The sequence below is a fragment of the Lithobates pipiens genome, unplaced genomic scaffold (genome assembly GCF_037356315.1).
Source record: "Lithobates pipiens isolate NorthernLeopardFrog02 unplaced genomic scaffold, aLitPip1_a1.2 Scaffold_28, whole genome shotgun sequence".
NCBI classification, from domain to species: Eukaryota; Metazoa; Chordata; class Amphibia; order Anura; family Ranidae; genus Lithobates; species Lithobates pipiens.
The window spans coordinates 172,005,827-172,032,863 of NW_027507789.1; the positions used below are offsets into that span (position 1 = coordinate 172,005,827).

The 27,037-nt window shown below is 45.6% G+C and overlaps 1 long non-coding RNA gene across 1 annotated transcript in view; it reads right to left on the minus strand.

Annotated features, from left to right (window-relative positions):
• The window catches only part of LOC143934924 (uncharacterized), a 42,556-nt gene extending 22,717 nt beyond the window's left edge, over positions 1-19,839 (minus strand). Inside the window, exons 1-2 of the long non-coding RNA XR_013263431.1 lie at positions 19,471-19,839; positions 15,763-15,819 (exon numbers count right to left, since the gene is read on the minus strand). This is a non-coding gene — a long non-coding RNA (uncharacterized LOC143934924). The remainder of the gene's footprint in view (positions 1-15,762; positions 15,820-19,470) is intronic.
• Positions 19,840-27,037: the final 7,198 nt, after the last annotated feature.

The window sequence follows — 27,037 nt, forward strand, 5'->3', positions numbered from 1 at the left end:
TCAAATGAAACAAGGACTCTTATTGGGTTGATGTAGATTGTCACCACAGCCCTAGTCCTGAGCTGGTGACACTCGTTACGGAGAAATCCTTAGACTCCCCATTCATGCTAAATAGCATGGATAGACAAGTCTGCAGTGCCAGCTATTGTATTTTGACAGCCTGCACCCGCAGCTGTCAGATTACCCAAACATTTCCTGCATATGATTGGATAATTTTTCACCCACCTCACCACCTGGTGGTGCCAGCAAGGCCACACAATTAATGAACTTCAGCCAATTCAGCAGGACTAAGCCAAAATGTCATCCGTGTATGGCCAGTCTTGCAGACTCTCATGGGTTGGAAAGTACATGCATGCACAGTGCAACCAATGTGTTTTAATTGTACTTCCACATAACTGTGTTTTTGTAATAATGTCATTATTGAACTACTTTCTTTTGAAATGTAGATTGTTGAAATAATTCACACATGCCTGGTGTATACTTTAAAAGCATGTATGTGTATACAGGTGAGAGTGTATTGGCAGCTTCGTGCTTGCTGTATAGGTGTGTCTAGGAATGCAGCAGCTCTGCCCAAACAGGCAGTGGAAGGCTGTGATTACCAAGTTACTGAGCTAGCCTGGAGACGCCCTAGCTTTAGGGCAATTAGGAGGAAGGGTGGAAGTGGAGAAGCCAGAGCCAGCTGCTTCAGCACTTCTCGATGAAACTGCACACTAGTGCAAAATACTGTATCTAGAACATTAATATAGCAACTATACAGGAACAGGCATAGGTGCATAAATTGCCTGGCCTTACTGGGACCATTAGATAATGTCCAAAATGTATGCTTGCAACTGGCTGGACCAAAATCCAAGAAGACATTCACGGGGTACAGTGCAGGGCAAGATCATACAGCACCAAGGCCTAAGATGCCAACCCCCCCCCCCCCCCCTTAGGGTTAGCAGTGATGTCGCTGTCACTACTGTCAGCCTTGAAACAAAAGCAACTGGCACAGGGCGCCCCCATCCCAGCAATAAACCATTGTGCCCAGGGAAGCCTCGCCCACCCCTTTTCCCGGCCCTGCCTGGGTCCAGCCAATCAAGGTGGCCAATGGTACAAGACAGTGAGAGGATGGATGGTTAGGGTTAGCAGTGATGGATGGTTAGGTTTAGCAGTAATGTCGCTGTCAGTACTCCTGTCAACCTTGTAGCAGAAGCAACTAGCACAGGGCACCCTCAGCCCTGCAATAAACCATGGCCCCCAGGGCAGTGCCCACCCCCCTTCCTGGCCCTGCCTGGACCCAGCCTGGACCCAGCCAATCAAGGTGGCCAAAGGTACAGAACAGTGACAAAATTGATGGTTAGGGTCCAGCCAATCAAGGTGGCCAATGGTACAAGACAGGGAGAGGATGGATGGTTAGGGTTAGCAGTGATGGATGGTTATGTTTAGTAGTAATGTCGCTGTCACCACTACAGTCAGCCTTGTATCAGAAGCAACTGGCACAGGGCGCCCTCACCCCTGCAATAAACCATTACGCCCAGGGCAGCCATCCTTCTTGCCCACCCTTTGTCCCAGCCCCAGTGGAGTAGAATACTGATGTCATCATGCAGATTATGCTCTCTGAGAAGCTCAGCATTTGCTATGTCTTCTGTTCATAATTATAAGAAACCTCCACTAGCAGAGATGTACTATATTGCAAAAGGAACATGGGCAACCCTCAAAATGACTAAGTTCAGGGGTTTCCAGTAATGGGTTTTGTCAATAGCTACAGCATGCAAAGACCTTTCAGGCTGGGTTCACACTGGAACACGCAGCGGCTCACAGCAGGAGTCCAGTGCGTCTCCATTCTCCGTTTCAGGTCCAATTTCAGCCTGAATTTTGGGTTGAATTCGGATCTGACATGGAACCAAAAGATGCACAGGGCTCCTGTGCAATTTGCAGCTGTCCCGCTGCGGAGATGTGTGACCGGCTCAATAGAGAGCCAGTCATAATCTCCTGCTATGCGAACTGGATGCGTTCGCATAAGTGTGAACTGATTTGCATAAATGTGAACCCAGCCTTAATCAGTTATGTGCTTCCAACCTTTGTGGCAAAAGTTTAGAGAAGGCCCTTTTTCTTTTCCGGTATGACAGTGCCCCTGTGAACAAAGGCAGCTCTATAAAGACATGGTTTAGGTTTAGGTTTAGGTTTGGTGTGGGGGAACCAGAGTGGCCTGCACTGAGACCTGACTACAACCCTACTGAACATCCTTGGATGGAACACTAATTGCCAGGTTTTCTCATCCAATATTAGGATTTGATCAAACAAATGCTCGATTAATTGATTGGGCACAATATCCCATGGTCACACTCTAAAATCATGTTGAAAACCTTTCCAGAAGATGTGGAGGTGAGGCCAATTTCATATTAATGCTAGTGGTTTTAAAAAATGGAATAACCAACAAGCTCATATGGGTGTGTAGCACACTGGAGTTTAGGCATGGTTGCTCCTCACAAATTTACTTGCAAGAAATAATTATCCTGGTTGATTGTTAGAGATCCGTTGATTTCTCCCGAAGGTTGACCTTGTTGCATTTTTCTCTTCTACCATTAGGTGGCCGGGTACTTGGTGGTACTAGATACGAGAAGGGCAACACAAGGTCAGGTTATGGGTATATGGGGTATGTCAGCCAATAAGCAGGGGTTTTCTTGGATCCCTTGGCCTGCTGGGAGAGCCTATATATTTGGGTGGAGTCAGATGATCTGTGTTCTGTGCCACCTGGACGGCTGTCTGGGTGGACGTGTATGGTATTGCCTGGGCTGCTAGGCCAGAGATTGGTCTATCCGGGGCACATCTGGCTGCTAGGCTGAGGGCCTAACCAGAAGCAAGAGAGCAGCGCATTGTTGGGACTGCGGCTTGCAGTCCAACCAGAAGTGGCGGTTCTGCCGGTTGGAGAGGCTGTCATGGTCAGAGGTAGTGGGGAAGCTGTTGCCAGTAAGGGACTATCTGCCTTATTACCAGGGACCACAGTGTGTAACTGAAGCAAGTACCGGAGCAGTATTCTCACCGACTGGGGAGATGTGATGCTTGCAGAGCAGCCTTGTGTGTCAAGCTAGGGACTGAGCAGGCCAGCGTGGGTAAAGCTTGAGAGGTATCTAGAGTGCCAAGCTAGGGACCCAGCAGAGAAACGGGGGTGACGCTTGAGGAAGATACCACTTTGAAGATTGAAGGTGCTCAAGGATATCAGTCTAGTGAGAGACAGGGAGCTCAGTGTGCTGAAGAACTACAACAAGAGATTGTAGTGGAAGATAAAGGAACTGTTAAGCTTCAATTTAAGCTCTGGAGGTTCTCATTAGACTGAAGGAGGCCTGGGACCTTGCTACAGGTGTGATGGTCAGGTGTCCAACAACTTTTGGTCATATGCAGTGGTCATAAACCCTGTCCTCAGGGCCCACTAACAGGCCAGGTTTTATGTATTACCTTGGGGGGATGCAGACTAGAATACTGCAATCACTGAGCAGGAAATTATATCACCTGTTAGTATTTCAGTTATCTTGCAAACCTGACCTGTTAGTGGGCCCTGAGGACAGGTTTGATGACCACTGATATAATGTATGGAGGTCCTGGATTACTTAATAGTGCACAGGAGTCAAGTAACATGCCCCCATTTCAGCATTAAGGGTCTAAAGGTTTCAGACAATCTGTAACAGAGTACATTAGTCTGACCAAGCTGTTTAGGATCAGGTCCTTTAATGCTTTTCTTTCTGTAGGTTTTTGGCTTTAAGTAGCTGCCAGGGATCACCCAGCAGTTGTTATATCTTATAGGAATTCAGTTGGTGAGATGTCTGTGATGCTTTAAAACTCAACCTGTTTGAAAATGATTATTTTAGCCTTAAGCTGGCCATAGATGGTTTGAATCTCGGCTGCTTCAGCAGGGACCGGCTGAGATTTGAACCATTAATGGGCAGGGTGATTGTACCCAAGTTGATCCATCAATTGGAATTTTACATGTGATTATTGCCAGCGGCTGTAGCTGCTAGCAATAATCTCTGTTCTCGCAGCAGGGACATCTCCTGGCACCCCCCAGCACAGAAAGGATTCCCTCATCAACATTGACTGTGTTGATGGTGGAATCTAGTTATTTTCTTTCCTGCAGCAAACAGGTTGCAGGAAAGAAAATAGCATTATCTATAGCCTGCCTTAGCTGGCTATAGAGCAGTGGAGGCCCGTCCATAGGGGGCGCCCGGGCGCCGCCCCCCCCCCCCTCCCATGTAGTAAAAAAAAAGAAGTAAAATATATATATATATATATATATATATATATATATATATATATTTTAAACATGTCCCTTTAAGAAAAAAATTTTTTTTCAAATTTCCCTCCCCTATGTGCACTGGCCCCGGGCGCAGTGCAATATAGGAAGCGCCACGTCTATGCAATCACAAGATTGCAGACGAGGCGCTTCATTTGCCCAAAAAAACAGCGATCTGTGGCACAGCCGATTGCGCCACAGCTTCTGGCACGATCGACTGGCCGAGCAAGTGCATAGACTTGCACTTGAGTGAGCGGTGCTTCCGATGTCACTCAAGGAAGTGACATTGGCACGGCACTTCTCTATTCTGCCCGCCTGAGAGGATCAGGTAAGGGGCTGCCGCATGGCAGCTTAAACAATATTGATAGTTTATTCTGCCCAGCTGCCGGTACCCCCTCCACATCGATCTATCTTATGGTGGTCGCAGCATACCCCAACCCCCCCACCCCCTGCTAAACAAGATTTAAAGAAATAGTGTTATCAGTGACCGGCAGCATACACCCCCCCAAAGAAGCTTTAAAAAAAGGGGGTTATTAATAATAAGGGGGGGTATGCTGCCGACCACCGATAATAACCCTTTTTTAAATCTTGTTTAGGGGGGGCAGGTATGGGGGTTTATGCTGCCGACCACCGATAATAACCCTTTTTTTTTAATCTTGTTTGGGGGGGTATGCTGCCGACCACCGCAGCATACCCCCCAAACAAGATTTTTTAAAAAAAAGGGTTATTATCGGTGGTTGGCAGCATTAACCCCCATACCTGCCCCCCCAACAAGATTTACAGGTTGTAGATATGTGCGATTTGCATGTTGTAGATATGTGTGATTTACAGGTTGTTGATATGTGCGATTTATAGGTTGTAGATATGTGCGATTTATAGGTTGTAGATATGTGCAATTTACAGGTTGCAGATATGTGCGATTTGCATGTTGTAGATATGTGCAATTTACAGGTTGTTGATATGTGCGATTTATAGTATGTAGATATGTGCGATTTATAGGTTGTAGATATGTGCGATTTACAGGTTGTAGATATGTGCGATTTATAGGTTGTAGATATGTGCAATTTATAGGTTGTAGATATGTATGATTTACAGGTTGTAGATATGTGCAATTTACAGAATGCAATTTACAGAATGCAGATATGTGCTATTCACAGGTTGTAGATATGTGCGATTTGCATGTTGTAGATATGTGCAATTTACAGGTTGTAGATATGTATGATTTACAGGTTGTAGATATGTGCAATTTACAGAATGCGATTTACAGGTTGTAGATATGTGCGATTTGCAGGTTGTAGATATGTGCGATTTGCAGGTTGTAGATATGTGCGATTTATAGGTTGTAGATATGTGCAATTTACAGGTTGTAGATATGTGCAATTTGCATGTTGTAGATATGTGCAATTTACAGGTTGTAGATATGTATGATTTACAGGTTGTAGATATGTGCAATTTACAGAATGCGATTTACAGAATGCAGATATGTGCTATTTACAGGTTGTAGATATGTGCGATTTACATGTTGTAGATATGTGCGATTTGCATGTTGTAGATATGTGCAATTTACAGGTTGTAGATATGTATGATTTACAGGTTGTAGATATGTGCAATTTACAGAATGCGATTTACAGGTTGTAGATATGTGCGATTTGCAGGTTGTAGATATGTGCGATTTGCAGGTTGTAGATATGTGCGATTTATAGGTTGTAGATATGTGCAATTTACAGGTTGTAGATATGTGCGATTTACATGTTGTAGATATGTGCGATTTGCAGGTTGTAGATATGTGCGATTTGCAGGTTGTAGATATGTGCGATTTGCAGGTTGTAGATATGTGCGACTTGCATGTTGTAGATATGTGCGATTTACATGTTGTAGATATGTGCGACTTGCATGTTGTAGATATGTGCGATTTACATGTTGTAGATATGTGTGATTTAAAGGTTGTAGATATGTGCGATTTGCATGTTGTAGATATGTGCGATTTACAGAATGCAGATATGTGCTATTCACAGGTTGTAGATATGTGCGATTTGCAGGTTGTAGATATTTGCGATTTATAGGTTGTAGATATGTGCGATTTGCATGTTGTAGATATGTGCAATTTACAGGTTGTAGATATGTATGATTTACAGGTTGTAGATATTTGCGATTTATAGGTTGTAGATATGTGCGATTTGCATGTTGTAGATATGTGCAATTTACAGGTTGTAGATATGTATGATTTACAGGTTGTAGATATGTGCTATTTACAGGTTGTAGATATGTGCGATTTGCATGTTGTAGATATGTGCGATTTACAGAATGCAGATGTGTGATTTACAGAATGCGATTTACAGAATGCAGATATGTGCGATTTGCATGTTGTAGATATGTGCAATTTACAGGTTGTAGATATGTGCAATTTACAGAATGCAGATGTGTGATTTACAGAATGTAGATATGTGCGATTTACATGTTGCAGAATGCAGATATGGGCAATTTACAGGTTGCAAAATGCAGATATGTGTGATTTACAGGTTGTAGATATGTGCTGTTTACAGGTTGTAGATATGTGCTATTTACAGAATGCAGATATGTGCGATTTACAGAATGCGATTTACAGAATGCAGATATGTGCGATTTACAGAATGCGATTTACAGAATGCAGATATGTACAATTTACAGGTTGCAGAATGCAGTTATGTGCGATTTGCAGGTTGTAGATATGTGCGATTTGCAGGTTGTAGATATGTGCGATTTATAGGTTGTAGATATGTGCAATTTACAGGTTGTAGATATGTGCGATTTACATGTTGTAGATATGTGCGATTTGCAGGTTGTAGATATGTGCGATTTGCAGGTTGTAGATATGTGCGATTTACATGTTGTAGATATGTGCGACTTGCATGTTGTAGATATGTGCGATTTACATGTTGTAGATATGTGCGACTTGCATGTTGTAGATATGTGCGATTTACATGTTGTAGATATGTGCGATTTGCAGGTTGTAGATATGTGCGATTTGCAGGTTGTAGATATGTGCGATTTATAGGTTGTAGATATGTGCAATTTACAGGTTGTAGATATGTGCGATTTACATGTTGTAGATATGTGCGATTTGCAGGTTGTAGATATGTGCGATTTGCAGGTTGTAGATATGTGCGATTTACATGTTGTAGATATGTGCGACTTGCATGTTGTAGATATGTGCGATTTACATGTTGTAGATATGTGCGACTTGCATGTTGTAGATATGTGCGATTTACATGTTGTAGATATGTGTGATTTAAAGGTTGTAGATATGTGCGATTTGCAGGTTGTAGATATGTATGATTTACAGGTTGTAGATATGTGCTATTTACAGGTTGTAGATATGTGCGATTTGCATGTTGTAGATATGTGCGATTTACAGAATGCAGATGTGTGATTTACAGAATGCGATTTACAGAATGCAGATATGTGCGATTTGCATGTTGTAGATATGTGCAATTTACAGGTTGTAGATATGTGCAATTTACAGAATGCAGATGTGTGATTTACAGAATGTAGATATGTGCGATTTACATGTTGCAGAATGCAGATATGGGCAATTTACAGGTTGCAAAATGCAGATATGTGTGATTTACAGGTTGTAGATATGTGCTGTTTACAGGTTGTAGATATGTGCTATTTACAGAATGCAGATATGTGCGATTTACAGAATGCGATTTACAGAATGCAGATATGTGCGATTTACAGAATGCGATTTACAGAATGCAGATATGTACAATTTACAGGTTGCAGAATGCAGTTATGTGCGATTTATAAAATGCAGATATGTGTGATTTGCAGGTTGAAGAATGCAAATATATGTGATTTACAGGTTGAAGAATGCAAATATGTGCGATTTACAGGTTGCAGAAAAGGTGCCTGATGTGGTTATACACAAGATAAGCATGATTCATCTGCTTTAGTAGAGCCCTGTGTATAATGTGCAGCCTGGTATATGATGTTGATTCGATAAGGGGTGTGGCTTGTGAGAAGTGAGAGGGGCCAAATCTGAGGGGGCGTGGTCTTGCGTCCCCCATCCTAAAACTTCACCAGCCGCCACTGGCATAGAGGATAATGATGATTTATTGTAACTGCAAATAAAATTTACAAGATTTCAAAAAAGTAACTCCTCTCAATTTATCAAATATCACTTACACCTCTATAAAAACTTGCACAAACATAAAAAGCTTTATTAACAATGATCTCCTGTACCAAAGGGGTGATATCTTCCTAACAGAATTATACTTTATAATTGGCCATTAGCGTTAATGGGCAGGCTGAATGTATCAAGTTAAACGATTGATCAACTTTGGTACAACTAGCCTGCTGGATTCAAAATAATTGTCTTCTCCTGGCAGGGACAGTCTCCCCCCTTCCACTGGGAGAAGACAATTGCGGATATTGATGGAGGAATCATGAACCCAAGCCTGCAGAAAAAAGTAATTTGCACCATGTATGGCCAACCTAAGTCTAGAATTATTGGGAAATTGGTGCCTTAAGTGCCTTTGGCTATAATACTTCTAGATGCACGTGCGATAAGAAAAATCCAACATTTGAGGTTGTCACTTAATTAGGTATAATAGAAAGTCTTCCAATGAGGACATCTGTTCCAGGAATAAATTAGATTTCCCTCACTTTGGGAGCGATTTCTCTTCCTTGGCACACAGATATCAAATAATGAGATGGGTTCTTACCATCTCCTGCACCAGCCTTTCATAACCTTTTTACCCCAGAGGAACCCTTGAAATAATTTCCAGGTCTCATGGAAGGCATGCTAAGAATAGACCACCAGGGGTCATTAGGAGAATGCTTGTTACATTGGTGGTTAGTGGTGGCTTGATTGCCCCCCTTAAAGCCAGCTAAAAAGAACACTGATGCCATGCTACTGACTCTCTCAAGTAGGGATGAGCTTCGTGTTCGAGTCGAACGCATGTTCGACTCGAACATCGGTCGTTCGTGCGTTCGCCGAATTCCGAACGTTTGGGCCGTTCGCGGCAAAATTCGTGTGGCCCACAATGCACTGCGATGGTGCAATGCATTGCTGTCTCACGATTGGCCAAGCATGCACTGTGACCCCGCATGCTTGGCCAATCGCAGCGCCAGCAGCGAGGAGAGCCATGGTTGGCCACAGGCATCCTGCCTGTGGCCAATCATAGCTCAGGCTGTGTAGTGCACGCCCCACACTATATAAGGCCGCAATTAAGGCGGCCTCGTGCAGTGTGTTGGCGTCTGAAGCAGTGGGTGTTCTGTGTACCTTCAACACAGTTACACACCAATCGTTTTTGGCTGATTTACTATCTTGCTCTTGTGTAGTGGTTACTGTCTGTGCCCTGACCGCAGTATACACCACTACACTATATTCACCTCACCTATATAGCTAGTGATCTAGCTTTAATAATAGAGCTTGCAGTCAGTAGTGTTAGTGCGTGCTGTCTGCGTGCTCTGTACCCAGTACATACCACTATATACACCTACATAGCTGTTCTCTATTTGAGCCCGATTGTCATCTGCAGGAGTTATTGGAAGTTGTGTGTGCTTCCAGCACAGCACAGTATACATCTGTATATACCCCTTTAACTCTGCTGTTTTCTGGTTATTGTCTGCGTGCCCTGACCGCAGTATACACCGTGATATTCACCTCACCTATATAGCTAGTGGTCCATCTTTAACAATAGAGCTTGCAGTCAGTAGTGTCACTCAGGAGATAGTGCGTGCTGTGTGCGTGCTCTGTACCCAGTACATACCGCTATAATCCACCTACATAGCTGTTCTCTATTTGGGCCCGATTGTCATCAGCAGGAGTTATTGGAAGTTGTGTGTGCTTCCAGCACAGCACAGTATACATCTGTATATACCCCTTTAACTCTGCTGTTCTATAAAAAAGGCATCTGCAGGAGTTAGTGGGTGTTGTGTGCCTCCAGCACAATATAAACTACCCAACTACTGTTTTACCCAACTCCCTTCAGGCCATTACCATGTCTGGAAGGCCAGCAAGGAGAGGCAGACAGGCGCGAGCCGATAAAAGAGGGCAAGCAGGCTCTGTGTCTAGAGACAACAGTGCTGGTCGTGGACTCGGTGCATTGTCATCAGCACGTGGCCGTGGGACATTCTTGTCCTTCTTTTCTGCAGCTGGACATGTTGAACCGCAACATGCCAACGACTTGGTAGAGTGGATGACCAAGCCCTCTTCATCCTCCTCATCCTCTCTCACCCAGTCTCAGGGTAGTAGAAAAGCAGCTGCCAACACATCGTCGTCCCTCCTCTCAATGTCATCATCAGTGACTCCTTCCCTAGACCCACCACGTCCTCCTGAGGAGTCTCCTGAACTCTTTGAGCACAGTGTTGGGTACATGCTCCAGGAGGATGCCCAGTGTTTGGTGGGCTCTGATGATGACACTCAGCTAGAGGAAGGCAGTAGCGTGAGCGCAGAGAGAGAGGATGCTCAAGAAGCACAGCAATCTGGCAGTCATGTTCCACAAGCTGCAGCATACTGCCAGGTTTGCTACAGCGATGAAGAGGGAGGGGATGATGAGGGCACTGACTCCACGTGGGTGCCTGGAAGGAGGGAGGAGGAGGAGGAGGAGGCACATGTCCAACGAGGCAGGATGCCCTCCGGGGGCCAGCTTAGGGGCAGCACACCGACTGAATCACACCGCAGAGCTCCGCCTGCGCAGAACGCTTCCTCTGCGCGTTATTCTAAAAGTTCTTTGGTGTGGGCCTTTTTTGAGACGAGTGCATCAGATCGCACCGCTGCTATTTGCAACATATGTCTCAAGCGTATCTCACGTGGCCAAAACATCAGCCGCTTGGGCACCACATGCTTGACCAGACATATGTTGACCTGCCATGCAGCTCGTTGGCAAGCATACCTCAAAGACCCACACCAAAGAACAAAGCGGACCTCTCCTTGCTCCTCATCAGCTGGCATCTCCAACCCCACTAGACCTTCAGTCCTCTCTGAAACCTGCTCTGAGAGGAATGAAGGTGTAGAATTAGGTGTGTCACAGCCAAGTGCTTCCGGGAACTCTGCTAGTGGTACATCCACGTCCGATTATAGCAGGCAAATGTCCCTGCCCCAGCTGCTGGACCGGCGGAAGAAATTTACTCCCAGCCATCCACATGCCCAGCGGTTGAATGCTAGCTTGGCTAAATTGCTAGCACTTCAACTGCTGCCTTTTCAGTTGGTAGACTCGGCCCCCTTCCGTGAGTTTGTACAATGTGCGGTTCCTCAGTGGCAGGTCCCCAAACGCCACTTTTTCTCACGGAAGGCGATTCCGGCTCTCTACCGGCATGTGGAAGGCAATGTCCTTGCCTCGCTGGACAGGGCGGTCAGCGGTAAGGTGCATATTACCGCTGACTCATGGTCCAGCAGGCATGGACAGGGACGTTACCTGTCTTTCACGGCCCATTGGGTCACTCTTCTGGCTGCTGGGAAGGATGCAGGACAAGGTGCAGTAGTGTTGGAGGTTGTTCCGCCACCACGCCTCCAAAATGCTACTATTGGTTGTGACACACCTCTCTCCTCCACCCCCTCCTCTTCTTCTTCCTCCATGGCCTCTTCCAGTGCTCTGTCCTCAGAACCAGCGGTGCTCCGTAGGCGTTGCAGGGGCTACGCAAGTACGCAGGCAAAACGATGCCATGCCGTGCTTGCGCTGGTTTGTTTGGGGGACAGGAGCCACACTGGGGTGGATGTTTTGTCAGCTCTGCAGGGGCAGGCCGAGAGGTGGTTGACGCCACGCCAGCTTAAGCCAGGAATGGTGGTTTGCGACAATGGCACCAACCTCCTCTCCGCCCTCCGACAGGGACAACTGACCCATGTGCCCTGTGTAGCTCACGTCCTTAACCTGGTGGTGCAGCGGTTCTTGGGCAGGTACCCCGGCTTACAGGATGTCCTGAAACAGGCCAGGAGAGTCTGTGTGCATTTCCGCCGATCATTTAATGCCTGTGCTCGGCTGGCTGAGCTCCAAAAGGAGTTGAACCTGCCCAAGAACCACCTTATATGTGACATGCCCACCAGATGGAACTCAACATTGGCCATGCTGCAGCGGCTGCACACGCAGCAGAGGGCCATCAATGAGTACCTGTGCGACTACGGCACCAGGACAGGGTCAGGGGAGCTTGGTTTTTTCTCACCACGCCAGTGGGGCATGATCAGGGATGCATGCACTGTCCTGTCACCGTTTGAGGAGGCCACAAGGATGGTGAGCAGTGACAGTGCATGCATCAGTGACACTGTACCTCTTGTCCACCTCTTGGAGCATACGCTGCATGGAATAATGGACAGGGCACTTGAGGCAGAACAGAGGCAGGAAGAGGAGGACTTCCTTGCCTCTCAAGGCCCCCTTTATCCAGACAGTGTTCCTGCTGTGCCACCCATCACACAGGAAGAGGGTGAGGAGGAGGAAGAGGAGGAGGAGGAGGATTGTGTCAGCATGGAGGTGGAGGCTGGCACTCAGCATCAGCAGCAGCAGCAGCAGTCTTATAGGGATGATTTACAGTCCCAAGAAACACGTGGACTTGTACGTGGCTGGGAGGAGGTAGCTGCGGATCATGTTGTCCTTAGTGACCCAGAGGACTCCGGACCGAATGCCTCAGCTAACCTACGCTGCATGGCCTCCCTGATCCTGCAAAGCCTGCGGAAGGATCCTCGTATTCTTCGGATCAAGGAGAGGGACCATTACTGGCTGGCCACTCTCCTTGATCCACGGTACAAGGGTAAGGTTGCCGACCTTATCTTGCCATCGCAGAGGGAGCAGAGGATGAGACATCTCCGGGAGGCCTTGCAGAAAGCTCTGTGCAACGCGTTCCCAGAGACTGGGAGGTCACAAACTCCTGGTCCTGGACAACGTGTTGCTGAGGCATCAGTCAGAAGGAGTGGTGGAGAAGGTGGCCGTCTGACTGATGCTTTCAGACAATTTTTTAGTCCGCAGCCCCAAGGTATGATTGGTTCCAGCACCCATCGCCAGCGTCTAATTTACATGGTGCAGGAATACCTAGGGGCAAGGTCAGACTTGGACACCTTTCCCACTGAAAATCCTCTGGCTTACTGGGTCTTGAGGATGGATCACTGGCCAGAGCTTGCACAGTATGCAATTGAGCTACTGGCCTGTCCTGCATCCAGCGTTCTTTCGGAACGCACCTTCAGTGCTGCTGGTGGCTTTGTTACCGATCACAGGGTGCGCCTGTCCACCGAATCAGTTGATCGACTGACCTTCATCAAGATGAATCAGTCTTGGATCACCCACAGCTACCAAGCACCTGAAGCTGATGTAACCGAATAATTTTTTTTGAAATACCACATCCCTTCAAGACTGCCTATGCTGATGCTGAGTGACTGTCCTGTTATGTTGATTGTCTATCCTCTTCCTCCTCCGCTTATATGTTGGAAGAACATTTTTGGTTCTGGGTGATGCCAGCAGCCCAATTTTTCTGCCCCTGTTTAACAGGGGCGTTTAAGTACAATTTTTGATGCAATGCTTTGCAGCAGGGCTAATTCCTGCAATAAAACTAGAGTATATGGCAGAGGTTGCAGTGTGATGGCACCAGTGCCTAAGGCCCATTTTTTCTGCCCCTGTTTAACAGGGGCGTTTAAGTACAATTTTTGATGCAATGCTTTGCAGCAGGGCTAATTCCTGCAATAAAACTACAGTATATGGCAGAGGTTGCAGTGTGATGGCACCAGTGCCTAAGGCCCAATTTTTCTGCCCCTGTTTAACAGGGGCGTTTAAGTCCAATTTTTGATGCAATGCTTTGCAGCAGGGCTAATTCCTGCAATAAAACTACAGTATATGGCAGAGGTTGCAGTGTGATGGCACCAGTGCCTAAGGCCCAATTTTTCTGCCCCTGTTTAACAGGGACATGTAATTACAATTCTTGATATAATATTTCACAGGAGGGCCCCTTCCTGTGCCCACCCAGAGTAACGGTGAGGACTTATAGTGTTGTGGCACCAGCACCTCAACCACCAAAGGTCAATTTTTCTACCACTGTTCAACAATGGCATGTAATTACAATTCTTGATATAATCGTTCACAGCAGGGCGCTCCAGCGCCCACCAAGAGTCACTTTGAGGGCTTACAATGTTGTGGCAAAACCAACACCTTGTTCCGCCATTTCTGCAGAGCATATAGGGCAGGCCCCTACTTTCAAACATCCAATTTACAAACATCTCCTACTTGCAAACGGAAGGAGACAACAGCAAGTGAGATGAAAAAAGATGGACGACAAAACAAATTATACAGGGGTGATAACCCTTCCCTATGTTTTCCAAAAAGCTTAAAAATAGTTTTTTTGACTGGAGCTACACTTTAAAAATGTACCAGTTGAAAATTACAAACAGATTCAACTTAACACAACAAACCTACACAGTCCCTGTCTTGTTTGCACCACCTGTATACTGCTGTTCTGAGTATATAGGGCCTGGGGGCCACACACATTTCCTTTTTTAATATGGGTACGGGGTTCCCCTTAATATGCGTACAAGACCCAAATAGGCTGGTAATGGGCAGGGAGGGCTACCCATGCCATTTTTCTGAATGATTTTCAACCATATTGCAGGAACCAGATATAACATTAAAACCGCAAGCAGTTTTAAATGGTGTTATTTCCGTTTAATGTCATTTTGTGCAGGGACTGTTCTAAACACGGGAAACACGTGGCACTTCACAGGCATACTACAGACACCCCCCAGGCACCATATTTAAAGGAATATTTCATTTTTTTTTTCACTTTAATCGTCATTAAAATCAGTGTTCCCGCCAAAACGGCCGCTTTTAAAACTTTTTATTGCATTGACCCATGTCCCCTGAGGCAGGAGTCAGGTCCCCAAACCCTTTTTAGGACAGTATCTTGCATATCAGCCGTTAAAATTAGCACTTTCCATTTCAAACGTTCGAGTCCCATAGACTTCAATGGGGTTCTAACGTTCGTTACGAACGCGGGGTCCGTTCGAAAGTTCTGGTGCGAACTGAACCGGGGGGTGTTCGGCTCATCCCTACTCTCAAGTAGTGACAGGCCTCAAACTATGAAGGCACCTCCGGATGGAGGTTCAACTAGTCATGGCTCAATGTGCCTCTAGAAACTTCTGGAGGAACTGTAGTTGAGAATAGCTGCACTACACCTTCCAAAATGACCAAGATATATATATTTTGGCTTTAGATATACTTTAAGGGAAATCTTTATATTAGTTAATGGATATTGTGCAAATAAGAGGATCAGATATACAATATAAAATTTATTTGAAGTGGATCTAATGTCCCGGATGGCTTGGATACTAAAGTATAACAACAGCTACAGATTTTATGGGTGCAGCGCTTGCCAAAGTAAATTGTCCTTGAGATGCTTGGCTTGCTAATCTCAGGAACACAAAGGTGGATTAATCGACTTTCACAGGGTGGGAAGAGGCAAGGCTCTGCCTGTAAAATGGACACACCCGAAGCTATGAGTCAGGGTACAGCCAAACACTTGGCACCCGCAGTACTCACCTAAGATAAAGAGCAGGAGTAGTCTGGGAATCATGTACATTTATATTCTGTGTAGGTCTGCAAAAAAAGGAGTCACTAAATTAAGTACCTGCAGTATGTGTTAACAATACCATTTTAAACAAAAATCAAAGTCAGCATAAAAAGCATCAATATTAGTGTATAACATGTATTATAAAGTTATAATTATTAATCAAATGGACAAAGATAGGAACTATAAATTCAATATTTTGTATATAAACCTATTTATTTTACACACTTGTATGGCACTGGGAATCATAGGTAATCACCTAAGTCTCTGGACTGCAATGAGTCAACACATGTAATGTGCATTGCCATCAGGACCGTCTTTAAGGCAGGGCAAAAGGGGCAGCTGCCCTGGGCCCTGTCATTGTTTAGGGGCCCAAAGCAGCTGCCTCATACTTGCCAAATATCCCAGTTTAAATTCCCTCGTCCCTTGAAGTTTTAGTCCTGTGCTGTGTCCCGATATCTCAGTGTGAAGTAGGGTTGCCACCTGTCCAGGATTCACCCGGACAGTTCGGGTTTGGAACCATATGTCTGGGTTTGAGACTGCCTGAAACCCGGACACATTATTCAGACTGGACTATGGCTTCCCAGCAGGGTTGCTGGCTGCAGTTGTCTAAGCTGAGAGTGACTGTTACATTCTTTCACGCTGCCCAAAGCCAGCACTAACAACCCCCCCAAAACACACACACAGATGGTAGAGGAGAGAGGGCTCGATCTGCACCTCTCCCCCCCCCCACCCCTACCCCTCTGTGTCTGCCCACACTCCAATCCCTGGCGCTGTACTTCAGAAAAGGAAAGTGGGGGCCGGAAATTTGAAGTCCAGCAGTCTCAAATACATCTGGATGAGAAGTGTTGATCGCCAAGGGGTGAGTGAGCTCACCATCCATCCCAGTCTGTGACTAAAGTCTCCCCTCTTCCCTCTCCTGCCTCTGAGAGAGTACATTAAGGTATATCAGGGTTTTTCAGAGCACCCCTTACATCAGATTCCCCCTTTACAACAGAGGCCACAGTTCTCAGTGTTCCTCCTTAAATCAGGGTTCCCAGAGGATTCCTTATGTCAGAGTCCCCAGAGTTCTCCTTTCCATTAGAGTCTGCAGAGTCGCCCCTTACAGTGAAAGGGAACTCTGCGAGTTCAGATATAAAAGGGGAACTCTGCGGACTCTGATGTAAAGGGGGACTCTTGTTATTAATTGCATTTGATTAGAAATGTTATTTAATAGCAAAATATATATATATATAGTTTATAATATAAAAAAAAACAAAAAATTGCTGTACGCCGATAAAGTGTTCGGGTTTGACTTGAAGAAAAGGTGGCAACCCTAGTGTGAAGTGCTGGTACTAATGCTGCCCAGCTCTGCCCTATTGTGTACAGATGACTCACCTGCAGAGCCCGTGTTTACATGTAAATAACGGAGGCATTACTAAGTAAATAGCTGCAGCCCGTGGCATTGATATGTAAATAAAGGCATGTATATCATGCTCCCCTGCAGTGAAGAGATGATGTGCTGTAACCTCTAGCAACCAATTAACAAGCAGAAATCATTTGCTGTAACCTCTAGCAACTAATCAGTGAGCCGTAATGTGTGTTGTAACCTCTAGCAACCAGTCAGTAAGCAGTAATGATATACTGTAACCACTGGCAACCAATCATAATTGTTGCCTGATCTAATACAGTAAACTGATTTTAAGTCTAGCTGCTATTTATTGTATGTCTCAGAGCAGGTGAAGAGTGAAATTGCATTGGGGGGGCCCAAGAAAATTTTTGCCCAGGGTCCCATCAATATTAAAGACGGCCCTGATTGCCATGCACGGTGGTAGTGCACGTTGCTGCAATGCATTGGGTCAGCTCTCAAGCATTATGCAAATTATGTCCTGGCAGGGTTGGAAACCAGAACTCCAGCACTACAAGATCAAAGGGGTATGCTTTAAGCCAACATATGGTGCAATATGCATTAAGGTTGTAAACAACTTTGGCCTGGAAAAAGTAGACACTTCAGATGTTGTGCAGTTCTAGAGGTCAGAACACATTTGCAGTCAGAGATGTTATACGCAGCTACAGCAGACACACAGAAAAAGCGCGCTTTAAAGCAGAAGTATGCAATCAGAGAACCAGAGCATGAACTCAGTTGGAGAATATACTCACAGAGCACACATGCAGTACACAGTCAAAGCATACAATCAGTTGGAGCAGATACACACAAGTAGATCACACATGCAGTTAGAACAGGCCTGAATTGTAGGGCTTCTGGGATTCTCTTTATAAGGTGAAGGGAGCTGGGGCTCTGGGTCTTGGTGGCCAGGGGAGCAGAAGACAAGGAAGACCTGCTGAGGTTCTCCTGCTCTCCCCTGTTTGGAGGCAGGGCTGTCGATGGGTACCCCATATAGGACAGGACATCTAGGGGAAAATAAGTAGAGCTCAAGTGAGGGACTGTGACCAGGAGTTGGTTTTTTCCTTGGTTCTCCCCTTTAGGAAGAGAGGAACAGTTGAACTAGAGGGCAGATGGAGCATAGGAAGGATCAACTTAATCATTTATTGAAGGCACAAGCCTCTAAGCATGAAGTGATCTATTGCTACCTCAGCCAATATCTGATCAGTTGCTTCCTTATGCCAATATATGAACTGCTACTTAATAATTACTACTTTGAATAGTAAAAAGGTACATATGGCTTGTAGGGTGAGATGAGAGAAGTGGTTGCTGATGCAAACCTGGCCTCAAAGTCTTGGAAGCTGGTGCTTGGAATTATCGTGGGAACACTACTAGCAAAGAGGAGGTTAACCATGCACAGTTGGGAGGATGGGAGATATAGGCCTCTGGCCACCATCCATTTAGAGGATACTAACAGGTTGAGCTGAGAACCTCAAGGGCTCTGGAACCTTTGTGTTTGGGGATAGCCCAGCTGACCCTATTCTTATGGCTATCTAAAAACAATGAAAGTTCCCTTTCACAAGGTTTATTTTACATGTGTTTTCCATTTCCAGTGAACTTGATAAAAAAAATAAAAAAAAAAACCCTTTGCTGTGTCTGCCATTATTACTGGCAAATACAAAGCCATCCCTTCCCCTGCCGAGCAGATCTTCCCAGCATCTAGCAACCTGGCCTTTAAAATTAGATAGCCTGGATTTACCAGGTTTATATACCCCTCAAATGGACTTAATATACCCCCACTCCATCTCCTCTCCAGCATGCAGTGACCATGAGGTTTTAGGAAAAAAACAGGGAGAGCACCAGAACATAGTGTAATACTGCTATATTTAAACACTATAAAACATAGTAATGCACTTACATTAATATAGGATACAAAGTGTCTTATATATGAGGAAGTATTGTAGACACTCGTGGAACGCATCTTGCATTTTATTTTCCCGGACATTATACAATGGAAGTTATGTAAGATGCTCCACCCTACATGTCCCTTGGCCTGCTTGGAGAGCCTATTTATTTGGGTAGGGGTCAGGTAATCGGGGGTTCTGTGCCACCTGGATGGCTGTCTGGGTGAACGTGTGTTGCATTGCCCCGGGCTGCTAGGCCAGAGCCTGAGGCCAATCCTGGGGACATCAGGCTGCTAGGCTGTCTGAGGGCCTATCCAGAAGCAGGAAAGCAGCGCAGAGTTGGGTCAAACCAAGAGTGATGGTTCTGCCGGAAACCACAGTAGCTGAAGTAAGTACCAGAGCAGTATACTCACCAACCGGGGACGGTGAAGACTTGAGAAACTTCAGCAGGTGTCAAGCCAGGGACCCAGCCAGTAGAGGTGACGTTTGCAGAGCAGTCTTATGTGCCAAGCCAGGGATCAAATAGGCCAGTGGAGTGACACTTGAGGAGTATCTGTGAGTGCCAAGCTAGGGACCCAGCAGGGCGCGAGGGGTGGCGCTTGAGGAAGATACTCAGTGAGAAGATTGGAAGAGCTCAGGAGATCCAGTGGCAGTGGATCAGTGGGTCTAAATGATAGACTGGGAGCTCAGGTGAGTGATCTAAAAAGGAGATTGTGGAGTAAGTGAGAGAGTTCATTACAACCAGTGTTAGAAACTGTTCAAGATTGTTGTCATAGGAGACAGCGTGTCTACACATGCAGATGTAGTGCCTAGCTGGGTGCCTTTCTCTGCATAGCTATCTACCTATAGAAGTCTCGTAGTCTGCTAATTAACATTGCAACTACTAAAGGGTGTCCTGGCCCTAACCCTCTCTCCCACTGTTCTGTTCAAGAGAAAATAAATCTCTTTGCATTCAAGAAGTGATTGACACCCATTAGTCTACCTTATATTGCACCAACCATGCCTCATAACCCACTCTACACAGAAGGATGTGAGCTGTCCCTAACTCTGGAGGTCACCATTAGGCCTGGAGAGGCCCGGGACTTGGCTACAGTGACATCATGTGCCTACCTCTCCACCTGGGTCAAGCAGAGGAATCTTTGTATTCATTAATACACATTACAGGCAGTGTTGCCCGATCATTTGCCAATCTGTACTACTAATAGGAAAGGGTTCTTCTTCCTTGCTAGACAGTAATGAAGAACCCAAAATCCCTGCCACATTGACTGCATGTTGACTAACCTTAGTTAAAGGGTTCCTTCATGGCAAAAACACCAAGAAAAGCTTCTTTATAGGAACCCCGAACCTGCTCCAAGCTGTGGTGGCGGGTATGAGGTAAGTGTAGCAGAAGATTTGGTCTAAGCTTTGGTGGGGATCCATGTGCCTGAACAAGCAATCAGTACCGCAACTGCACAACTTGGTCCTGCCATACACTGAATCCTTGGTACTTTGAAGAAAACTAAACACACAGTATACACACACACACAGTATACAATCACACAGTATACACATACATGTACACACAGTATACACAGACATGTTTCTATTGGCTGAGAAGGTACTGGAGAGGTGGGGCAGCTATAATCTCAGGATTTTTAGACCAAAAGGATGTCGGTAAGGGACATTTCAGAGACAGATGTAAAAAAAACACAAATTTTTACATACTGTCCCTGGTTTTACTGAGGCTGGCAACCCTGATGGTCAGTCCGCCCCTGCTTTAAAGCTTTGATTCAGATTTTTGATGAAATAGTAAAATCGAATGTAATTTGCTGTCACTACATGTCAAGTAATAATGACGGACAGCAAAGAACTTTGCTTGTGCAGAAAAAGTTGATGCAACCTTAGGTATTCCTAACATTCAAAATATTCATCACTGTTTTTTTGTTCTTACCTTACCTAAAGTTATTTGAATATTATGTGCAGCTATTTTCTAAAGCAGGGTTTTCAGCCAGGGTTCCTCCAGAGTTTGTTAGGGGTTCCTTAAACAACGGGCAATTTTTGCCTCTCTGATAAGTTTCCATTGACACCGTTGATAATTTTAGCTATCTCTATTGCCCTGTACACACGGTTGGACATTCCGACGACAAATTCCGTTGGATTTTATCAGACGGATTTTGGCCCAAACTCATCTTAGTTACACATGGTAACATACATACACACGGTCACACAAAGTTGTCGGAAAATCCGATCGTTCAGAACGTGATGACGTAGAAGACGTACGATGGGGCTATAAAGAGGCCAGTAGCCAATAGCTTTCATCTCGTAATTTATTCTGAGCATGTGTGGCACTTTGTCCGTCAGAATTCTCTACACACAATCGTAATTTAAACGATCGGATTTTGTTGTTGGAAAATTTTTGACCCAGCTCTCAAACTTTGTGTGTCGGATATTCACACGGAAAAAATCAGATGGAGCCCACACACGATCGGACTTTCCGACAACACAATCCGATCGCACATTTTCCGTCGTATTGTCCGACCATGTGTACAGGGCATTAGGGGGTAATTCATGTATCATGATTTGTAGCTATAGTGATTTTTAGCAGGGGTTCCCTGAGACTGAAAAGTTATTTCAATGTTTGATAAATAGGTTGGTCTAAAGTGAACATGTTGTTTGCACATGCAGGCACTTCAGTGTACACCTCTACAGGCACTCTTCCTACAAATTCAGGCTAGCCTGCGGCCAGCCTTCCAACTTGTTCAAGTAAAGTGGGGCTCCACCCAAAAGGGGAAGCTCCGCTTGTTTGCACCCTCCCCCCCCCCTCCACTGCCACATTTACCACTTTTTGAGGGGGGGAAGCAGGTACCTGGTTTTGACAGGTACCTGCTCCAGCTTCCTTCTCAGATCGCAGTGACAATCTTTAATAATGTCCGGTCCTCCTTTCCCCCACAGCCTTCTGGGGGATACACAGGTCCCAGAAGACTGTGGGACCATTCAGAGAGTGCAGCACGACTCATGCAGGCGCAGTAGGAACCCAGCTGTAAAGCCAGAAGGCTTCACTGCCGGTTTCCCTTACCTAAGAAGCCCAGCACCTGAAGTTGATTGGAGAATCGCCTCAGGTGCTGACATTGCTGGATCCCTGGACAGGTAAGTATTCTTATATTAAAAATCAACAGGTACAGTATTTGTAGCTGCTGACTTTTAATTTTTTTTGGTGGCGGTAAGACTCAAGCTCCTCTTTAACTTCCCTAGCGGTAATCCAGAGTCTGGCTCGGGTTGGGATTTTACTAACAGGAGCGGTAACCCCGAGCCAGACTCGGGATCGCATCGCTGGATACAGGGAGGACACAGGGAGAGTTACTTACCTTGTCCCCTGGATTCAGTGATGTCCTCTGCGCTATGTGATCGAGCTGTCTTCCGCCTGATTCACAGTGCCGAATGCCGCCGAGCTCCGTTCCCTGCGACGTTATGGCGCACGGGAGCAGAGAACGGCGGCAAATTAAAAAAAGTAAAAAGACACAAAACACACACAGCACTGTAATCTTACAGATTACAGTACTGTATAAAAAAATTACACACCCCCTTTGTCCCTAGTGGTCTGTGCAATGCCCTGCATGCACTTTTATATTATAAATACTGTTTTTTCTGCCTGAAATTTGAAGATTGTCCATAGCAACCAAAAAGTGTCCCTTTTTCAGTGTTTTAGGATTTGATTACATTATTGAATAATTTTTATTATTATTTATTATATTATAAACGTTATCATACCCGGGATGTCTGCTAGACTCTGGTTTGAACAGATTTAAGAGAGTTATTCCTAAGAATTAGCCCATGTACACACGGTCGGAGATTTTGCCAACCAAATCCGTCGGATTTTGCCCGTCGGATTTAGTCCGACGGATTGTGTCCGAAACTGTTACATACACACGGTCGGGCCAAGTTGGCGAAAAATCAGATTTTTCAGAACGTGATGACGTAATTTCGTTACGATGGGACTACATTCAGGCTAGTAGCCAATAGCTTTGATGTAGGAATTTGATCTGAGCATGCGTGGCACTTGGTCCGATGAAAATGCTCTACACATGATCGGATTAGGTCCGTCCGGCCCAGTTGGTCGGGAAATATTTCCAACATGTTGGAAAATTGGGTCGGATGGAGATTCGGACGGAATCAGTCCGATGCATACCACACACAGTCGGATTATCTGACGACACGGTCCGATAAGACTCATTCCGACAGATTCTCCGACCGTGTGTACAAGGGCTTACAGGACTACAATATAAAACGCCAAATTTCCATGCAAAATAATTGTACCGCTTTCAGCACCTAAAATCAGACTGAATCATACCGCCAGGGAGGTTAAAGTGGAAGTAAACCCATCCATAAAACAGTTTGATTTCCAGCACATGCCGGAAATGTAGTACTCCCATTGGTTTTGCTCTCAACCAAACTGTCAATCCACCCAATGGCTGATGTCATAACTGATCACATGTGCAGCATCATGGCAGTTGTAGATTAAACAGAGACAAAGATGACAACTTCCTTGGCTGAAAACGGTAGGGGGTTTACTTACACTTTAAAGCGGGACTGTACTGGGGAAAAATAATATTAAAAGCCAGCAGCTATAAATACTACAGCTGCTGACTTTTAATAAATGGACACTCACCTGTCCCGGGTTCCAGCGATGCCGGCAGGAGGACGTCACAGGTCCCAGAAGATTGTCCGACCATTCACAGCACACAGCATGGCTTGCGCCTGTGCAGTGTTCGACCGCCTGAGATGCCACAGCCGGGCGCCCACAGTTAGAATGTTGGCGCCTCGGAGAAGGTCCTCCGCATCGCTGGACTGTGATACAGGTGAGTGTCTGATTATTAAAAGTCAGCAGCTACACTTTTTGTAGCTGCTGACTTTTAAATGGGTGGAACTCTGCTTTAAAGTCAATTTCTGAAATTACATAAATATGAGAACCTGAAGAAGAATAATCACTTTGATTTAAATTATTTTGGTTTTAAAGGGACTTTATCTACACAAAGGGACCTTTTGACCAGGCTCTTGTGAGGTCTGGACAGTGTAAAGAAGATTCTCACAAGTCCAGCCAGAACTTGAGGTGTTGTCAGCTCTCAAGAAAAATGCTGATCACTCGCATTCCTCTTGCGCCCATCCCTCAGGGCCCAGCCCAGACTCGTACAGATATGTCAGCCAAAGACGGCGCACCCACACCCAAATCCCCAGGGCAGATTCCACTAACATAGCATTAGCAACACACAAACACACTGTGTTTACTCTGGATTTATGGTTGCTCTCACACACAGTAAACTGTATCAATTCCAATCACAACTAGGTCTCTTTATACTATATATATTAATATCTACTCTATATATGTTATTTGTATCACATACAGGTACAGTCACCTCTACATATTACATAGGTGAGTCGTAACAGATAGTCCTGTATGTTTCGCATAAAAGATCCTCCAATGTACCGTAAATAAATGTTCTGATTGTTCTCTTGGCATCCATCTTGCCTTTCCTTTGTGTCTGTGGAATGTATTTCATATCCTAGAATGAATGCTTGGGGCCTAAGCAATCAAGTGCCAGGCCTGGGTACTGTTACAAGGAAGGGGGTAGGAGGACCTGAGATCTTTGAAAGGTTGTGGTGGTGCATTCAGGAGGATGCCAGAATTTGTAAAGATAGAAGAACCTGTGGCAAAGGGTACCTGCTAACAATCTTAATTTATTCTAAAGTAGTGTGTGTGTGGTGGAAGAATAAGGAGAGTCAATCTGGCAAGACTGTTGTGTGTATCTGAGAACCTTGTGTAATCAAGGACAGTTCTGATCATCTGCCTTCCGATATGTCTTTCTAGAACTTCGTAAACCCTTAAACACATTTCACACCAAGGCGGTTTTCAGGCGCTACAGCGCTAAAAATAACGCCTGTGTAGCGCCTGAAAAAAACGGCCCCTTTCACTCCAGTGTGAAAGGCGGAGGGCTTTCACACTGGAGCGGTGCGCTAGCAGGACAGTGAAAAAAGTCCTGCTAGCCGCATCTTTGGAGCGGTGAAGGAGCGGTGTATTCACTGCTCCTTCAACCACTTCAACTGCGCCTTTAACCCTTTTTCAGCCGTTAGCGGGGGTTAAAATTGCCCCGCTAGTGGCCGCATACCACTGCTAAAACGACGGTAAAGCGCAGCTAAAAATAGTGGTGCTTTACTGCTGACGCCTGCACTGCCTCAGTGTGAAAGGGGCCTTAAAGAGTAAGTAAAGGCAAAAAAATAATAAAATAAAAAGCACATCCTGTAAGGCAAAGGCATAATGAGCTAGTATGCATAGCATACTAGCTCATTATGAATAACTTACCTGAGAACGAAGCCCCCGAAGCGGTCCTCCGTCTTCCTCTTCGCCGCTGCCATGTATCCCGGAGCGACTTCCGGGTCTCGCTGCTCCGGCGCTGTGATTCGCCGGAGCCGCGATGACATCACTCCCTGCGCATGCGCACGGGAGCCGACACTCGTAGCATATCGCCGCGATCTGCGGCCTGCCCAGTGCGCCTGCGCGCTGCTGTCTACGGCGCATGCGCCGTAGATAGCGGTGGCTGTCTTCAGGTAAATATCTCCTAAACCGTGTAGGTTTAGGAGATATTTCTTGGACCTACAAGTAAGCCTTAATCTAGGCTTACCTGTAGGTCAAAGTGGTTTGTAAGGGTTTACAACCACTTTAAGGAAGCCAGAGTATATTGCCCTCCAGAGAGACACTATGTGGTGGCAGCTTTGACTGTTGCTTTTTAGGGATCTGGGTACAAGGTCCTTTCAAATGGTAGTAACGGACTTATTTAGCTAGTGCCAAACAGGACAGGCTTTATTTTTAGATTTTATGTTGCTCTGCTGTGGACGAGCTGCCTATTTTATAACTAAAATTGGATGCCTAATAAAAGATAGTTTAAAACCGAAATTGATGTGTGACCCCCCCCCCCCCACTACACTGACTTCATTTTTAGGAACTCTCCTTGCAGGAAGCAGTTACCAGTTTGGGTTTTGCTTGCTGAATGCTGAAGATCCTCACTATGTACAGCTAGTTCTATGATTGCTGCAGAACCATTAGACTTCATTCAGATGGGTGTTGACACACATTCTGCGTGCAGGTCTGTATTTGTTATTATTACCCAGAGATGTGCGCAGGCATCCTATAGAGGTAGATGCAAGCGCATTGGCTGCATGGACACAGCTTAGGGTTGCCACCTGTCTGGGATTCACCCGGACAGTTTGGGTTTGGAATCATGTGTCCGGGTTTCAGAGTGCCTGAAAACCGGACATTATTCAGACCGGACTATGGCTTCACAGCAGGGTTGTTGGCTGCAGTTGTCTAAGCTGAGAGTGTCTGTTACACTCTCTTTCATGATGCCCAAAGCCAGCACTAGCAATCCCCACCACCCCCAAACACACACACAGATGGGAGAGGAGAGAGGGCTCGATCTGCATCTCTTCCTCCCGCCCATACCCCTCTGTGTCTGCCCACACTCCTTAGAAAATAGTGCGGGCTGAAAATTTGAAGTCCGGCAGTCTCAGATACATCTAGGTGAGTGGTGCTGACTGCCAAGGGGTGAGTGAGCTCAACCACCCATCTCTGTCTGTGACTGAAGTCTCCCCCCTTCGATCTCCTGCTTCTGAGTGAGTACACTAAGGTAAATCAGGGTTCTCAGAGCACCCCTTACATCAGAGTTCCCGCTTTACACCAGAGGCCACAGTGTTCCCCCTTCAATCAGAGTCCTCTCTGTACATCAGAGTTCTCAGTGTTTCCACTTCAATTAGAGTTCTCTCTGTACATCAGAGTTCTCAGTGTCCCCCCTTAAAAGAGTTCCCAGAGCATCCCTTATATAAGAGTTCCCAGAGTTCCCCATTATATCAGAGTCTGCAGAGTCCCCCCTTACAGTGAAAGGGAACTCTGCGAGTTCAGATGTAAAAGGGGAACTCTGTGGTCTCTGATGTAAAGGGGGATTCTTGTTATTA